The sequence below is a fragment of the Oryctolagus cuniculus genome, chromosome 6 (assembly GCF_051225735.1).
Source record: "Oryctolagus cuniculus isolate XC-2025 breed Fujian yellow rabbit chromosome 6, ASM5122573v1, whole genome shotgun sequence".
In the NCBI taxonomy this organism is placed as follows: Eukaryota; Metazoa; Chordata; class Mammalia; order Lagomorpha; family Leporidae; genus Oryctolagus; species Oryctolagus cuniculus.
Window position 1 is genome coordinate 130,635,348 of NC_142872.1, and position 12,835 is coordinate 130,648,182.

The window sequence follows — 12,835 nt, forward strand, 5'->3', positions numbered from 1 at the left end:
CCAGTCAGGTGTGACTTTGATCCACTCTCCTACCCAGGTGGACATACACCCTTGACCTCTGTACATCTTTGGGCTTTGGGTTTTCTTTTACTCCCCACAAGGCCAGAGATGCTCAGTGCCAGTGTCTGTGTAGGTTTCAGATTACAAGCCATCTACTGTTGAGATACAGGGCTCCTTCCGAATATGTGTGTCACTTAGAGGAGAAACAGATGCTTGGAGGGAAGGAACAGCAATTTTAGGATAGTGAAGCAAGTATTGGTCTTTTACTTAGGAGATTGGGGTTCACATCTACTTCCTATGAACTGTACAGTGATGACCTCTCTCTCTCTCTCTCTCTCTCTCTCTCTCTCTCTCTCTGTATGTGTGTGTGTGTGTTTAATAGATGATTGGAATACAGGTATACTCAACAATGTGGATGAATTTTACTAATTGATATTGAATGTGGAAAATAAGCTCCAAAACATTAACCACTTAGTGATAGAGTTCAAAACTAAACTAAAACAAAACATTATTATTTAAGGGCCAGCGCAGCGGCTCACTAGGCTAATCCTCCACCTAGCGGCGCCAGCACACCGGGTTCTAGTCCCGGTCGGGGAGCCGGATTCTGTCCCGGTTGCCCGTCTTCCAGGCCAGCCCTCTGCTGTGGCCAGGGAGTGCAGTGGAGGATGGCCCAGGTGCTTGGGCCCTGCACCCCATGGGAGACCAGGAAAAGCACCTGGCTCCTGGCTCCTGCCATCGGATCAGCGCAGTGCGCTGGCCGCAGCGCGCAGGCCGCGGCGGCCATTGGAGGGTGAACCAACGGCAAAGGAAGACCCTTCTCTCTGTCTCTCTCTCTCACTGTCCACTCTGCCTGTCAAAAAAAAAAAAACATTATTATTTAAACACATTGTGACTACACTGTGATATTTTTAAAACTTTATATAAAGATAATTGAAAATGAATCATGATGAAGAATGGGATGGGAGAGGGAGTGGGAGATGGGATGGTTGCAGGTCGGAGGAGGTTATGGGTGGAAAAGACGCTATAAACCAGAAGTTATAATTTCGAAATTTATATTTATTAAATGAAAGTTTAAAAAAGAATAATAAACTGACTACTTCACCAGGAAAGGATTGGTTTAGGAAGGTGGGTGTATAAGTTGTTGTTAATCTGAGCCTTTGGATTGAGAGGTGAACTTATGAATATTCATCATCTCATGTGAATTACCTAGTTAAGACAGTACCTGGACTGGTAATGATGGTAGATCCTGAAGCAATGATCATGTTTAGTTCAATTTCATGTATTTGTAGGCCACAAAACTCAAACCAAACATTTCTTAACTGTAGCTGCTGGTGCAAGGTATCTACGCTTCATAACAGTTGCTATCTTACTTGAAAAATTGATGGTTGAACTTAATCATGTCCCAGGTCTCCTTTACACTGAGGAAGCAGACTTGGGAGCCAGACTGCAGGGTTTCAAGCTAGTGTGTCACCTCAGCGAGGACCACAGACCATTGTGCAATCAGAGTTACCTGCGACTTTGTCATTAGTACCATGGGTGCTTTGATATCACAAGGCAACTTTTCTGGTACCTGAAAGTATCATTTTCAAACATTTTTATTTTAAAATTATAGTGGTTAGCAGCCCTGCTTCTCTACCTTGCCACTGAATGCATTAACAAAGAGGAACATATATTGCTGTGCCTCACATTTGTTATTTTAACAACTATAATTTAATATACTGGATTGCCTTTGTAATCTTGTTTTTCTGAGGCAAGTTCCATAGGTTTCGCCAGAGAACTAAAGGGGTTTATAGCTCAAAAAGTATACACAACTTCTATAGGAAACTCCAAACTCTGAATACACAAAAGCACATATATAAAGAGAGAAATGTATAACCCTGTTTTTAGTGGATAGGATAGTTTGGGCAGTCTCAGGAATTTGAAAAAAAAAAATACAATCCCATCAAGGTTGCATGTACCAATGCCAACTCACTAGTCCCAGTGATCAATTTCAGTTCACAATTGATCATACTGATAGGTCTAACAGTCAAAGGGATCACATAAACAAGACTAGTGTCTGCAAATACTAGCTGATAGAATCAAAAAGGGAAGAACAATCCAACATGGGAAGCAAGATACACAGCAGACTCATAGAAGGGCAGATGTCCTAAATAGCATTCTGGCCTCAGAATCAGCCCTTTAGGCGTTCGGATCTGGCTGAAGAGCCCATGAGAGTATTTTAGGCATGGAAAGCCAAGACACCCTGGAAAAAAAGAAGAAGAAGAAGAAAAAAAAACCTAAATGAAAGATCTCTGCGAGTGAGATCCCAGTAGAAAGAATGGGCCATTCAAGAAGGAGGTACCTTTCTCTGAAGGGAGGAGAGAACTTCCACTTTGACTATGACCTTGGCTAAATAAGATCAAGTTGGAGAACTCAAAAGGCTTCCATAGCCTTGGCAACTCATGACAAGAGCCTAGGGAGATTACTGATGCCATAAACAAGAGTGTCAAATTGTTAAGTCAACAACAGGAGTCACTGTGTACTTACTCCTCATGTAGGATCTCTGTCCTTAATGTGTTGTCCAATGTGAATTAATGCTATAACTAGTACTGAAACAGTATTTTACACTTTATGTTCTGTGTGGGTGCAAACTGATGAAATCTTTACTTAATATATACTAAATTGATCTTCTGTATATAAAGATAATTGAAAATGAATCTTGATGTGAATGGAATGGGAGAGGGAGCGGGAGATGGAAGGGTTGCAGGGGGGAGGGAAGTTATGTGGGGGAAAAGCCATTGTAATCCATAAGCTGTACTTTGGAAATTTGTATTTACTAAATAAAAGTTTAATAAAATAAAATAAAATCCATATATTTGTTTTTGTTCTCATGTTCCTGTATTCTGTAATCTTTATGCTTGTCTTTCATTTCCATAGTTGATCTGCAGTTATTTGAATATGAACAGCAAGATGGTACTTTTTCATGCATTAAATATATTGATAAGAACTATGTTCTTTACATTTTCAGTTAAATTCCACAAAGGAAGCAATTCTTTTGAAATTGATTTAAACATGTTAAAATATTTCATTCAAAAATTTTAGGACCTGAATGTCTTCAGGTTGTTTCTTCCAGTCTTTTTTTTTTTTTTTCCTTTTTTGACAGAGTGGACAGTGAGAGAGAGAGAGACAGAGAGAAAGGTCTTCCTTTGCCGTTGGTTCACCCTCCAATGGCCGCCGCAGCTGGGTGCTGTGGCCAGTGCATCACGCTGATCTGAAGCCAGGAGCCAGGTGCTTCTCCTGGTCTCCCATGCGGGTGCAGGGCCCAAGCACTTGGGCCATCCTCCACTGCACTCCCGGGCCACAGCAGAGAGCTGGCCTGGAAGAGGAGCAACCAGGACAGAATCCTGGTGCCCCGACCGGGACTAGAACCCAGTGTGCCGGCACCGCTAGGCGGAGGATTAGCCTGTTGAGCCATGGCGCCAGCCTTCTTCTAGTCTTAAAAAAATGAGGGTAAATGTGCAATGTGACACACTTATCACATTTCCAATAACACACTCTTAAAAAATGCACACACGTGGTCTAATGTGCTGACATTCCTCCAGGCAAGAGCCCACATGGTTTCTAATCATTCATTCATTTATTCATTTTCTTTGGTGATTTTTTTGAAGAAATTATTTATCTGAGAGGCAGAGAGAGAGAGAGAGTGCTTCTACCTATTGGTTCACTGTCAAATATTCATATTGGTTAGGGCTGGGCTAGGATTGAAGCTAGTAGCTGGGACCATAGTCCAGTTCTCTCACATGGGTAGCAGGAGCCCAATTATTTCAGTCATCATAACTGTCTCCCAGGGTCTGCATTAGCAGGAAGCAGGAAGCTGGAATGAGGAACTGGAGCTGGGATGCAAACCCAGGTGCTCTGAAGTGGAATGTGGGCATCTTAACTGTTAGGCTAAACATCGAGCCCTCTCAGGTGACTTTAAATTTAAAATTAATTCCAATGAAATTATTAATTTTCTTATCAGCTTTCAATGCAAGTGTACAGCAAATGTACTGGACACCAATTTAAACAACTATCCCAGCAGGGTATAGGGGATTAATTGAGGGTCTGTTTGTATGAAGAACTGAGGAGTTTTATGAAAAAGAATTAATCCCCAGGGAAGAGGAAACAGAGGCAGTATCCAAGCTTGGTCCCAGGTCAATGAGCTATTGTTGGAGAGATTTGTAGCAAATTGAAAGAAAGTCCTTTTGGTTGTTTTGTGACAAGCTGGTCCTTGAGCAAATCTCATTGAGATTATTATAACAGAACTGGTTATCAAAGAATCTCTTTAATTCTCTGGAAGCTATATTCTAGCCTCTTTGGCAGAAACTATCACTTAGTACACGTTTTGGCTGTCTCAGTGTCCATCCCTTCCTTACTGTGTAGCATCCTTAGTGTGGATAAGTCATTCTTTCTCTACCACCCAAGCAAGACAGCACTGTTCCATTTCCCTACTGGAAGAACTGGTTTCCAGGATGGGCACAGCACATACAGTGAGTCAGTAAAAGTGAATCTCAAGACTTGCATTTGATGGTAAGGAAAGAAAAATTCTCTTTCCTAGAAAAAGTCATGCATGGCTGAAAGCTATGGACTCTGTAAGACCATTTACCTCATGTGGGAAGCCAGCCTGAGTCAGAGTTTGATCATGAAGACACAGTGCATTTATGGAGAGACTGAGCTAGAGCCCTGAACAAAATGAGGCTGAAGCCAAATGTACTGTTGTGACATATAAGCAACAAAATGCCTTGAGCATTTAAATCACTCCATTTTTATTGCTGTTATTTTTATTGGAAGTTCAAAATATTACTTATTTTGACACTCAGATGAGGGGATCTTACGGCCTGCTAAATTATAGAAAAGAAGAGGAAAAGAAGCAAGGCAAGAGCAACACAGTGAACTGGACTCCTATCCTTGTGACCCTCTGGGGAAGTTTTTCATAAGATCATATTATCAATATCCCAACTTTACAGGTTAAAATCATATACATCAAAAGTCTGCTGGCAAACCTCACGGTCCCGTGTGAGTCACCATGTAAAATCAGAATGGAAATCCCATTTTTGGATTTGGTGCCCACTCATACAGAGAGCACAGATATTTTGGTCTTTTACATACTCTGGAAGTTTCAAAATCTGAAGGCATTCTACTAAATTCTTCCAGATTTGGGACATGTGTGACTTTTGGGCCCCTGAAATATACTCACAAAGACTAGCTAGCTGACCTGGAGTTGACACTCTTCTATTGTCAAAAGATGAAGATGACAAGGGTATGAATTATTGAAATCACCTCAACACCCAGTAGAAAAGTAGTGCTCATATGCCAGAAAATGGAATTTTTCTGTTTAGCAGGAAGGCTAGACAATGGTAATAACTGCTATTTATTTAGCATTTGCTTTATTTTGGCATTGTGTTTGTGCTTTATATGCATTATCTCATTTAATCTTTTCAAAAATTATGTTATTATTATTATGCTATTTTTTATACATTATAACATTAGACCTGGGAATGTTGAGAAGCTTAAGGGGTTAATAATTTCAGACTACTCTGAGACATTAATATATTATATTCCATATGATACAAATCACCATGGCTTCATTCAGGATGCACATTGGTTCTTCCAAAGTGATTTTGTGTCTTTTATAAACTGGAAATAGTATTTGAGATGCTGTGACTGATCTTCTGAAATCTTCAGTATTGGACCCTCTGAGTTTGAATAACATCACAATTTTTGAAAATTTCCTTTCAGTAAAGGAAATAAAATTAATTTTTTCAAAATACACTTATTTTATACTTGAAAGTAATTTGATTGAATGTTTCATGCTCCATTGGTTGACAACCATATATTTAGGAGCTATAAAGAAGAGAAGGACATTGCAATTGTGAATAACAGTGAGGAAGAATCAATTTTTTTGTAACTGCGTATCATTACATTTTCATTCTAAAGTTGAAATAATGGCTTTATAGTTCTTCTGAGAAGAACTTCTTCTAGAGAAGGTTAATTATTCAGCCTTTCTCATAAGAATTAATATGAATCTTCTCTAACACACTTATCAAATGTTTAATAAACACTTACATGTCTTATAATGGAATTTTTATAATGCATATTTCTGGAAGGTGAATGTTATTTCTGATTGGAGTTTGTTATCCAATTCTAAATATATTCTTCTGGAGGAAAATTGAGCAACAGAAAGATCTGAAGTATTTTGTATGAAAAGTATTAGAATGTTGTTAAATCCAGAGCTACTGGGCTTCATCACTGCACCATAAGCTATCGATTAGGAATCACCTGCCTGTGATGCCACCAACATCCCACATGGGCTCTGGTTGGTGTCCTTGCTGCTTTACTTCTGATCCAGCTCCTGACTAATGGCCTGGGAAAGGCAGCAGAGGATGGCCCAAGTGCCTGAGCCCTGCCATTCACATGTGACACCCAGAAGAAGCTCCTGACTCCTGACTTCAGTTCAGCCCAGCATTGGGCATTGCAGCCATTTTGGGAGTGAACAAGTGGATGGAAGACTCTCTCTCTCTCTCTCTCTCTCTCTCTCTCTCTCTCTTTCTCTCAGTCTCTTCTTCTCTCTATGGAGCTCTGACTTTCAAAATAAAGAAATATTTTTTTAAAAAAATATTGGTTGGGGAAAGGAATGCATTAGACATTTGCTTTTAAGATTTTCTTAACGTGAGGCTGTCCTTTCTTCAGAGTGTTCAGTGTTTCTCTCTTCCTTTTATTTTCTTCTTGAGCCAGATGGATCTATAAATTTTTGTTCTTTCTTGTTGTTCCTTTACTTTTACACTTAAACCAAGTAAAACTATGTTGTGTCTTTTCTTGGTTTACTATCTAAGGCTAAACTGCACTCATTATTCACCATGAAGTATACTAGGCTGCAGCACTGTACCTTGCCAGTGGTTCTCGCTATCTCACACATGATTCCCCAAGTTCAAGCTTTCAGGCAGATATTAGCTTCTAATTAGGCCAACTATTAGCCCACTAATTTGTTGAGAATTTTCATAAACTTAAAAGCGACCACCAAATTTTCTTACAGCAAGAAATCCTTGTGTGGTCAGAGTTTCTCATTTACAAAAGCTACATGGCTGAACAGTAAAAAATTGGCATTTTTCTCACACATGGTATCAAATGCAAACACATAATTAACTTATCTTAGCACTCCTCTCAGAGTGAGGCAGCTCCTGCCAATCTACAAAGCTTCCAAGACAGATAAAGTAGATGGTGAGACGTGCTGGCTTCGCCGCCTGCAGTATCTCTTTCTCTATCCACGTTCACGTTGAGATAGAATTTCTTCTCATCACCTTCAAATCCCCTTTAAGCTCCACTCTTACCCATCTCTAAACTAGATCTTTGACGGCTGATCCAGACACAGCTTCAGAAGGGGGGTACCTGTCTTCACTGAACACTGGACTTGGCTTGTCCTACTTCTTGTCTAGAGTACTGCTCTCACTACAATCTGTCTGCAGGAGAAGCAAAAATGTCGGTACTATTTTTTCCCCCAGATTCATGCTTTTACAGTGACATTTTTATGCATATAAATTATGCGGACTGAAAAAAATTCTTGAAATAAGCATGCATCTGTCCTTCACTGACCAATGTGGTGCTGAATAGACTATGACCAGTCAGAATTGAGGGAGCTAGACAAGTTCACTGGAATTTCCTTGCAATCCTGATTGTGTCTGAATCTGAAGACCATGGGAGAATCACCCCAGCAATGCAACCCACGTGCTGTGGCTGTGGGTTCTCTGTTATTTTCAACACCTAAATCCCATTCATAAGCACATCTTTTTTTACATCTTAGTCTTTTTTTCCTTCTCTCAATCTACCGTAGTCTAAATTATCAGCACCTCTTGCTTTACTACAGCCTTTTATCCTGAGTTTCTGCTTCTCTCTAGCTTCCTTCCAATCTGTCCTACATAACACAGCTAGAGTAAAATGGTGGAAATGGACTTCTAATTATGCTCTCCCCAACTTCCTGTTGATTTTAGGATTAAAACTCACATTCTAAATGGGATAACATGCTCTAAAAGATCAGATCCTGCTGTGAAGTTTCCTACCTCCACCCCTCTGCCTAAGGTTGGGAGCATGGATTTCCAGATTCCCCATCCCTTTGTGGTCCTGGGTTAGAAATTGCTGACACAGGAGCTAACGTGAGATTGGAAAGGCAGAAGAGAAGGGGAAGCTGTTATTCTCAGACAGCCATAAGGTCAGACATCTGGCTTAGTCACACACTCAGCAGCTTCACAGTCTCTGTGGTTGACATGGCTTTTCAGGCTTGTCTGCAGATGTCTCCCCGGTCATATTCCTGTGCTCCAGGTTGGAGCCATTGGTGATGTTTCTCAGATCTTCTAGCTACATTTTTCTAGACTTGCCCAGCTCGTCTGACTTCCCTGTAAGCTCTAGTGTCTACATGGAACTCAAAACTACTCTGTCTCCTGCCAATTCTCTGATGCACTAACACTTTAAATATGCCATTCTCTGTCATCATAGGCTCTTGCCTTGCATCTTTCCTGAAATGCTTCCCTGATTCCCATAAAGGCACCAAGTTAGATATAACATACCTATCCAGGCTTGAATGTAGATCTCACTTTTCCAGAGGATTCTTCTTTGAAACCCAACTGTGTGCCCTACATTTGTTTAGGGTATGTCTCTCTTGAAGGGTGTCTTCTTCCCAGGATCCATGAGAGTAGAGACCAAAACTGCTTTGCTCAGGATCTAGTTCAGTGATTGACACCCAAGGCATTCAGTTAATATTTGTTGAGTGAATGAATGAATGAATGAATGGTCTATTATGAATCTACCCATTGGGTCTGCCTGAAGAGTTAAGAAATCAGATTGATGCAGTATGGATCCATCTTGTTTGCCCAGAGTCTTCTTTGCTTAAAAAGCCATTTTCCCTTTAGCTCAATTTCAGTTTGGGAGGTTTATGTGATAACTTCAACACCCCAGTTTCAAACATCTTCATAGTGATGAATAGCTTTTAATGCATAATGGTATAAAGTTTAATTTTTTAAAATTATGTCCTTTACTTTATATGCCTGAGGGCACAAACTCAGTGAAACATACTACTAAAGAAAAGATCTGAAGTTCTCATCATTGAAAATTAATAAAATATCAAGCAGCACACAGGTGGGAGCCCCATCTTGCACTACATGGGATTCAGGCTCATCCCCTGCTCAGGGATGCCTTCTCCCTCAGCAGTTCTTTGATATATGTGCTTCCTCCACTCCAGTGATTGTGATGGACAATGCTTCACATTTAATGCTGCATAGTGCAAACTAGAGCACTTGACCTTTTCATAATTAGTGCTCTCCTCCACTGTCTTGAAATACAACTGTAATGGTTAATATAGCCTGAAAGATGGTTCTCAGGATAATTTTTGCAGCATATTTTTGTCTTATTACCTGAGTTATTGTTGTCTCCTTCCATATATTCTTGGCTTGGAAACCATGCCATCATGAGCATTGAGCTATTATGGCATGGACATGATGATCATTACCAGGGTATGAGGTCGATGGCAAATCATGGATTGAAGCAGAGAATGTCATCTCTTGTTCAAAGTAGGGGATCCAAAGTAGATGGAAGAGCAGATCAAGGTTAAAGACAACTTCAAGCAGCTGCTTGTCAGGGTTCTTTTCTCTTTGCCTGTATACTTAACCTTCTTTCCCAGTTTTTCAGCTTACTTTTGCTTAAAGTAGACAAAACAATGCTGAATAAAAATATAACTCCCTCAGTCCCTTGGAACATACAAAATACTGCACCAATAAGCATATATTTTAAATTAATTGTTATTTCTTTTCTGCTTTTTTGTGTTATTGTTTGTCCCTGAAAAGTAGTGTCTTTATAATCAATTCACCAAAGTGAATTGAAACTTTGTTCATCTAAGACTGTATTTTATTTCAAAAATGTTGCATTAGAGACAGCATCTGGCCTACTTGTTAAGATGTTATTAAGACACCCATGTATTCTGGTTCCTGGCCCCAGATTCCTGCTAATTCAGACGCTGGTAGGCAGTCACAATGGCTCAAATAATCTGCTTCCTTCCATCCACAAAGGAGACCTGGATTGAATTCTCAATTCTTAGCTTTAGCTGTAATGGAGATCTGAGGAATGAACTAGCAGATAGGATCTCTTTCTCTGTCTTTTTCTGTGTGTGTCTCTCAAATAAATAGACAAAATTGTAAGAATACTGCATTAAAATATTTACCTTGTCTACTGAGTTTTTAGTGCCTCCATAAATTTTTCACCCTGGGGTGACCGCCTCATTTCAGTTCCAGCCCTAGGACGTGGGCACTTTTGAAGCTCATTAATGACCATGTTGCCACAATTACATGCAGCGATTTTCTTTCCAGTTTAGAATGCTGGCTATTTGATGACAACCACATGATTAAAGCTTGTTGTGATGCTGTTTGTTTTGTTCAGCTCAAGATGATCATTTGAATAGCAATTTTTAGAAATAGGAAACTGTGTTTCTCAACTGAATTTCAGACTTTTGGAAACAATGGTGTGGCAAAAGAATTGAGTTCCTCCTTATTCTCATTTGTACTCCGTGAATCTCCCCACATACGCTTGGCAGGTAATGCAAGGCAGAAACATGTAGGGCTGCTTAAATTGTAGTGAGTGAAGCTTTATTTTCTGAGGGTCAGTTCTGTTGTGTTCAGAAAATGGCCTCCTCTGATGGCCTTGGGGCCACTGTGTTCAGCTGTGGTGTTGCCACATGGAAGTCAACAGCTCTGATTTCAAAGAAAATTAGCTGTAGGCATGCACAGACATGAAATGCACCAAGGATTTAAACAGACACCAACTACATTGTGAATGGGGGAAATGTTAGGGTATGTTTAAAGGCCACAGACTTTCACCAGGGAGACAAATGACCAGAGAAAATCTTTGAATTCATTGTTAGAATAATTGTGTTCTCCTAGGAAACATTCAGTTCAGTTGATCAAGAATAGCTGATGCTGAAATGACTTGCTGTCTCAGTATACACTGGGAAAACTCCTGCTGAATTTCATGCGGCAGTGGCACCAAAGAGAGGATAGATTTTCAAGACAGTTTTTATTAAAATGGAAAATTGTAACTCTAGTTAAAGAATAAGGGAAATGCCAACAGAAATAAAAGACCCAGGAATCAGAGGACAATGTGCGGAACTTTATATACCAAACCACACAAATGGAAACAACCAAAATAAATGCCAATGCACAAGAAAATAAATGTAATTTATCAGAGGTTAATGCTTTTTATGTTTTGTTCATATGGCAACTTGCTCTGTGGTTCAGCAAAAAGGATTGGGGACCAGACAGGGCACGAGGCTTTTCTAATCCACATTGAGCTACTAACTCAATGTGACCTCAAACAACTCTCTAGAGTGTGTTGGCCTCACTCAATCTTATGTACACATAGCACAGACTTGTGCAAGGGTGATGAAAAGGGGAGGAGTTAGGAGCCCCATGGGATCTGGCATCCCTTTTGGAGATCGATTATCTTCTCTGGTAATTGCAAAGAAAGGGGGCTAAGAGGCACAGATCTAGAAGGAAGTGGACATTCTCTTTTGACTTTTGTTGGGGCCATTCTCACAGAACAGAGTGTTTACTGTGTGCATATTCCTGGCGAAGGTTTTGAAGGATTAACTAGCCTGCTGATGGGAGAACAAACAGTTTAATCCTACCAGAGCACCTGCCATGGGGTGAGCAGTGCTCAGCATAGCAGTGAAGCCAGACTCTTCTCCTCTATTTTAAAGCAACATACTCTGGACTTTGTTGGCTTGTAGATGTGTTGAGTGTTTATTTTACTGAGAGAGGATCTTTTCCAGTATCTATCAGGTCACAAAGCAGCCTGGCTACTTGGTTCACTATAAACCCTGCCAAAATATTCATTATAAGGACACAAAGCCCATGTGTCTTCAGTCACTTGAGCTCCAGTTTTGGTAAAGAATGTCAGTTTCTCAGTCTTGGCCCATGCTGCTCTCTATGCCTTCTGAGTCTCCCAGATGATTCCGCATGACTGGGATAGGAGCCCATCTGCCTCTCAGTTGCTCCCCGAGCACCCTGTGCTTGTTTGCAATTCAGCACTTTCTTCTTTTACATGACTTAAAGCACAAAGGATGACCTTTCCTCATCCCAATTTCTATCTTCTTCCCCTATTGTACCTAAAACTGAGCCAAAGTTATTCTGATTTATCATTTTATATACTATTGGTTCATGCACATTATCCTGGATGCTCCTTGCGGTAGATGGAGTTATTATGTCCATTCCTCACTGCTTGTGGCCCCCACGTCCTATATGTGTGCCTTTTGCTATAGAACATTTTTGTGTAGTATCTTGCAATAAAGGCAGAGTTATTCCTCTTCCCTTGGCCTCTTGATCTTGGTCATGTGATTTGTTTCAATCAAAGGCAAATGAATTGAAGCAGTAGTGAAATGATTCCAGGCCTCATATGTTTTGTTTGCCCTTTTGCACTTCTGTTACCACTCTCAAGAGAAGAGCTTCTGCCACATGAGGGCCACATCTTCAACCCAGGCCTTAGAATGAGCCTAGGAAAGGCAAGCCTTCAGGAACATGCTTGCAGCTATCATAGTCTGAGCAGAGATGCTCCCACCGAGCTGCCGGTGCATGGAACCTAAGGGTACAACCATTTCCTACTGTTCATCTGTTCATCCCCCTCATCCTTCAGGATTCAACTAGAACTTCTTTTAGGAAGAGTCTGTTGGCATGCTAAACTTTGGCCTTGCTTGCCATATGCTCTTGGAACTTGTAATGAGGTTTAGAAACTCTGGCTCCTTGCCTCCAATCTTGTTAAATCTAGGATACTGGTGCCAGTGTTT